The following is a 7,025-nucleotide window of genomic DNA, read 5'->3' as shown; positions in this document are numbered from 1 at the left end:
ATGTGTTTGAACATATTTTAAAAGAAATTACAATGCAATTGATAATACAACCCATGTGAAATGCTCCTCAAAGTGATATGTCCCTAAGTGCCATCTTATAGACGGGTTCCTGAAAAAGCATGCAAAATGAGCGGTCAACTACCGAGATAGTTGGTGAGTACTCACAGGTTAAAAATAATACTGGTTTCATGAATCGTAATCAAAGTTTTAATAGAAGTTTCCATAAATAAAAGTACATTGATAAAAATGTGTAAATAAGTTTGCATAACAAAGTTCGTTGTCATCATGAGAAATAAAGTATGTTGACAAAATGAGATGCAAAGTTCATATTCTCATGGGATATAAAGTTCGTTGCTAAAACGAGTAAACAAGTTTTGTTGCTAAAATGAGTATACACGTTTCATCGATAAAATAAGCATACAAGTTTCATCACTTAAATGAGTATACTAATTTCGTTGATAAAATGAGTATACAAGTTTCATCGCTAAAATGGGTATACAAGTTTCGTTGCTAAAATGAGTATACAAGTTTCGTCGATAAAATGTGATGTAAGATTTGTAATTGCATCAAGTTTCCATTCATGAGTTCACAACCCAAGCCTAATGACCGAATCGTGCCCTATTGAATACTATGTGTATCGCAAACATAGAGAATAAAATGGTAAAATACACTTAAGCGAATCGTGTGAGTGAGGAGTTGTCTACCTCCTGATAGCGCTATCCATAATAACCATAAACTCTAAAGAGTTAATGAGTTGTGTCGAATGATTTCTGGAACTTAACCGTGCTATAATCCTCATGAATTAAAGTAATATACACATACATGAAAAATATAACAACCAAGTTTATACAAGTCAAAATAAATACAACGAACATAAATAGTTTTTTGACATGCTTTTCCACCCCAAACAGTTAAAAAGCGAAAATAGGGAAAGTCGTGAATACTCAAAATACATTGAGATGATACAAATTGTGCCTTGATCTACGTTCCACTCGTACCACTATTGATTCCTACAATAATGGTATACGCTAGTGAGTCTCTATATTGAAATCTAATACTAATATACTAAATTCTACATATAGAGAAATGCCAAATTTTTGTTCTAATATTGGTTTTATATTAAATGGGTAACATTCTTTCTGAAATTGTGATATTTTATAACTCATGTGATTTAGATAATTTTGACTATTATTTTTTAGGTTTTTGTAATATTAATTGAGGGTATTTCAACACATTTAATGGTGTTTTAAACTCCTAAAAATCCAAAAACATTATCAAACAGTTTCCAAAACCCATAAAATTTTACATTTTCGTTCCAAATACTGTAAAGGTCTTCCAGAAATTTTCCCTTGAAATTTTGATGTGATTAACTATTTTTCCAAAATTTTAAGCCTTCATAACAATATAAATTCGTGAAAAATACTATCCAAATGACAAAAGTTCCAAAAGTGTTTATAACACTTCCATTAAACATAATTAAACTGGGAAAATATAAAAATGGGTTTCTAAATAGCTTAACCCGATTTTATGATTTTTATGCATTTATTCTAACAAAAATGGAAATAAATAGAAGACTGTTTCCAAAATTTCCCAAACTTTTTTTAACACTATTATTATACATATAGACATTGTGAAAAATTAAAAAGATATTTTTAATTAGTTTTTCTATTTTTATTTGTTTTATTCTCTTGAATAATCATTAATTTATAAATAATTCTCAAACAGTTAAAGTAAATTACCAAAATTTTTGTAAACTTCATTTGCAGTGTACATAATCCGAGAAAAATACCATATATATTGTAATCCGATTTTGTAGATTTAAGTGTATTTAATCTTAAAAAACAGAAGAAAAAATATCATACTGAATAGAAAAATCATCCAAATATTTATTTAGAGTTATAATATATTATAAGATCTTCTGGTAAATTTTCATAAATTTTGGATTAGTATAACTATTTTTTCCATTATTAGTCCATTATAAATACAAAAGTCGGGGAAAACTACGTATGCATTATGAAAAATTCTGAAAATAATTTTCTAAGTATTCTACATGAGTTAGGATATACGAAAAATATGATATAGCCTTTTCACATTCCCTAAAATGGTTTTATGATTTATTTTAATTAAACAAAAAGAAAATTCAAAACCATACCAAACAGTTACCAAAATCGATGAAACATACTGAGATGTCATCATTTTCCATAAGGGTCATTCACAAATTTACCTAGGATTTATAGACCTCAGAAATTATTTTATATGAATTATTGCCCTATTTTCTTGCAATAATAATAATAATTCGAGAAAAACGAATTATTTTCTGAAAATTTGTATAACATCTCATTTTGTTGGTGGAATTCTAGGAAAAATTGGATTTGATTAGAAAATAAGTTTTAGATATTTATTTGGGAATAAATCATTCATGAACATATATGAAAACTTTTAACAACAAACTTTGATCATCAAGCATCTAAGCTTGAAGATCATCACATGCATGTTGTTTTGAAGGCCATTCATGAGTTTGAAATGATCAAAAATCATTTTGGAAAGAAAACTTAGGGTGCATGTGGTGATTTTCCACCAAAACTTGTAGAAAAGTGCATTTCCATGATTTTGACTTAGGTTCAGGTCATGGGACTTCACCATCTACAACATGCATGTTATTTTTGAGTGAAATTCTATCACCATCATCATCAAAACCATCTGTGTGTGTGTGTATGTTTATGTGTTCATGATCTTTTATTAGAATGAAGTAGAAGATGGAGAAAATCCAAGAAAAATAGTAAACTTTGAAGGAATAATGAAGTAGAAATCGATTTTAGCTTCAAGAACACCACAAGATGATGAAGATTTCAAGTTTGAGGAGTGTTCTTGGGTCCTATTTTCTGGAAATTTCGTGGTTTAGAGGGTGGAGAATAGAGAAATGGAGTCGTGAGGGTAGAGAGAAATGAGAGAGAATGAAGGAGAAGGTGGAGTGTGAGAGAGAAGAAAAAATGATTATGTGTATGTTGGGAAGAGAGGGAGTGTCTTGGGAGAGGGGAGGATGAAATCTTGGGTGAGTGAGACTTCCTCTCTCTTGTTTCTTTTTATAGAAATTCAAATCTTTTATAAAAAATATCCATTTTTTTATGAAATGTGCACTTTAACCTAGTTTTATGCATAAAACTCTTGATTTTTTACTTATAAATCAAGGGTACATGTTAATAACTTAATTTTTATTTTCCTTGATTGTATTTCATAATAATTATTATGATAAGATAATATTATAGGGCTCTTAATTATTTTTATAGGATTTTTAAGGTTAAAGTTTATAAATATGAGTTTTTATGGCTTTTAGGTTTTGGAGTTTAATACATCTTTGGATATCAAACTAAATTGAATCTTTGAGACTTGAAATTATTTTTGTGTTTCCTAACTCTTATTCAAGTTAGAAATAATGTTTGTAATTTATTTTTATTGGTTTATTGGCATTCTATGTTGTGATTCTGAGATTCACGTGAAATTGAAGAATCAAGTATACTAGTCTTAGTTTTCAACTTGACTTAAGTTCCAACGAGACTCGGATCTAATTTCTACTACTAGGTCAAATTCATGATGTGAGTATATGATTCACAAAAAGGTGTTCAAGTCAAGGAATGGCCCGAATTTGAATAGTTGTTACAGTTAAAGTAACTATAGAAGTCACGTATCAATATGGAATCTAAGTACACTATCCTTCAATTCTACTTGTTTCCCAGTTTCTAGTAGGTTATAACTTAGCTTCTAGTTACTAAGTCTAGTATGTGTCATGCCTACACATGCAACTAAGTTTATCAATTCTTGAACCGACTCGAATTTTGACGGTTGTCACATCTTCACCAGTGCAACTTGATAGGATGGATTTTGAGAATAAGGTTCTTTATGGTTTATTAATATATTACAAGTATAATATATTAATATGAAATGATATTATTTAATTAGTATTGATCAAAAATTAATTTGGAATTAATTTTATGATCAAAAGAGACTAACTAAATATAGGGGGATTTATTATGTAAATCAATCATTCTTATAGTGTGGGCCAATGATCCATGATCATGTAGGTGGGCTAAACTAATCCATGGATAGTCCATGGAGGTTAAACCCATGGAACATGAGAATGTGGAAATTCATGGGTTATTAGGGTTTGAAAAGTGTAACCCTAGCATGTGCAACACTATAAATAGAACCCCTATAGATCCAAAATCGGTAGCAACATATCTTGGAGATAACCAAATTATTCTCTCAAGCCTCCTTTTGCATTTTGCTGTTTGTGAACCAATAGAGGCATCACACTTGAGGTGCTAAAGCTTTCAAAGGTCAAGAACTCTATCCTACTCAAGTGGTAAGCATCCAAACTAATGGTTTATATTATATAGCTTCAATTGTATGATAGATAGGGAGAATGCTTTGGAAAAACAAAATGCATGTATAATTAGAGAAAACATAGATCTAAAGCATTTAGGGTTGCATGTGCACCATAGGAGTGTTATAGTACTCAAAATCCAACAAATACATCCTCCATTTTCGTCCTACCCTTCTCCCGGGTATCCATGACATAGGCGACATAACCTGCGCAACCCTGCTGTAAGTAGCACCTCACTCTCGCTGCTGAACATAGAGTCAGTCCACCCTTTGGCCTCTCACCCAAAATCACTAACCCTCCCCCACTAGGAGTCCGAACCCTCACTAATTGTTGCTCCCAGTCGATCACTGCCCCATTGGGGCTCAACTAGTCCATACCAGCTATAACCTTATTCCCTCGTAGGGGAATAGGGACCAAATCCATGAAAAACTACTCATCAAACAACTGTAGGGTACATCCCTGATGCACCCTCGCAACCCAAACGGTCCTATCATATGTTATCTATACATCCAATGGACAGTCTAGCTCCCCCAAAGCTCCAGCAAATCGCTTGCTAAGTTCGAGCGACACAAAAGATTGGGTAGCCCTAGAATCAAACATTATCAGAGCTAATATACCATTCACTAAGAACGATCCTATAAGATAACAAGTAAACATTAGCGATAATCAATACAAATAAAGAGATAAGGAGAGAATACATACCCAACACAACATCGAGTCTTTCACGTGCCTCCTCGGTTGTCAACTGAAAGGCCCTGCTCATCTCCACAGGTGCCTCATCCCGGCCCTGCCGGCCTTCTGTAATCCTCAACGTAGCAGGAGCAGGCGCCGCCACCTGTCCTGCTGCTGCTAAACTTGGACATTGGCCCTTTTTGTGGCCTCTCTGATTACACTGAAAGCAAACCAGATATCAAGCTGATGTGGTGGTGGTGATAACAGTACAATCCCTACTCACATGACCAGTTCGGCCGCACTTGTAGCAACCCGAACTCCATGCCCTGCACGCCCCCTCGTACATCTTGTCGCACTTGCCACACCGGCTGCGATCGTGCTGGCTCATCGATCTATGATCTAATACCTTGGGCTTCTTGCCCAAACTACCTATTTGAACCCAATCTATTTTCCTCTTTCTCTCCATCTCCAAATCCAGCTCCCTCTCTTGAGCCCTAGCAATCATATCCTCCAGCGTCTTACAGCTGCATCAGCTCACAAACTGACGGATATCACTCTGCAACATCTCCTGATATTGGGCCTTTTTCATATCCTCGTTCGCCACGTACTGTAGAACGAGAAGGAACCTCTCCCTGAACATAGCGTTGATCTCAGCCACCATCTCCGTAGTCTGTTATAGGTCCTGGAACTCCCTCACAAGTTGTTGCACCTAAATCACAGGTGCAAACTCGACCCTGAACCTGGCCGAGAAATCACTCCAAGTCATCACATCAATAGCAGAATCATCTCCAATAGCTCTCCCAACCTCCTCCCACCAATCTCGTGCCCAGTTCTTCAAAATACAGGAGGCAAGTTGGACCTTGTACCCCTCGGGACATCGGATCGTACAGAAGGCGTTGGCAACATCAGCCAACTACCTACTGCTAGTAATGGGGTCCCAAGCCCCGTGATAGTCGGGAGCTCCACAAGCTTTGAACTCCTGGAATGTCAGCATGCGCAACCCCATCATGATCGCCACCTCAGTGCGGAAAGCACTCAGTTTCTCATCCAAAAGCTCCAAGACACCCTCCTCGGTCGTACCGAAGATGACAGAAGTCTGGTCTAAAATGTTGCGTGTGACCTCAGATGAGATGAACTCTCTCATCTGCTCGTCTAACTGCCCGGTTCCAGAGCTCTAGCCTCATCCCTCACCAATGCCTGAAGTGCCATCCAATCTAGTGCGTAGCGTAACCATACTAAAAATACATCATAATAAACATTACAATACTCAGCATACATCGAGGGATCATACACACTACAGGTACTCTGGATTCATCTCAGTCTTCCTTGATTCAGGTACGGATCCTCTGATTTCAGTTGTACGGGCCCATACTACCTTCCATATTTATCCATACTTTCCTCAAGAACTGTCTCGACTCCACCAAGTCCCTTCTACTACTAGTGCTTCATGCGTTAATCTCATCCTAGGCTTGCCATAGGGTAACCACCAACAGACTCTCCTCCATAAGCTGCATAAGATTCCCTGCTATCTCCCCTAACTAGCTTGCGAATACCATTACATATCACTAAGACTAGATAATTCTTCGAATGAGAGGTTCTACCCTACAATGTTTGGACTCGAACAAGAGCTGCGAAATAGAGCTAAACCTAACCTTCTGAAATTATTTAGTCCTTGCAATATGTAACTTAACATATTCATTTACTAGTTAGTTGAAGATAACTGGAACTCCTAAAAGCACAAAGCAAGCATCATTCTAGCTTTAAGTACACATAATCAAGCATATCCTACTCAGGCCATCATATTACTGACTAATCAGTACTAGCATACAGTTCACTAAGCTCATAAAGCAGGAACATAAGGCATCCTTCCTAGATCCTTAGCCCTAGACCAGCATGAGGTTCTCATACACATATAACAGGAACATAAGGCATCATTCCTAGATCCTTAACCCTAGTCTAGCATGCACTTCTC

This window comes from Lactuca saligna, chromosome 7, assembly GCF_052625555.1.
Source record: "Lactuca saligna cultivar CGN05327 chromosome 7, ASM5262555v1, whole genome shotgun sequence".
Classification (NCBI taxonomy): Eukaryota; Viridiplantae; Streptophyta; class Magnoliopsida; order Asterales; family Asteraceae; genus Lactuca; species Lactuca saligna.
The sequence above is the reverse complement of the archived record's forward strand: the minus strand, read 5'-3'. Positions refer to the sequence as shown.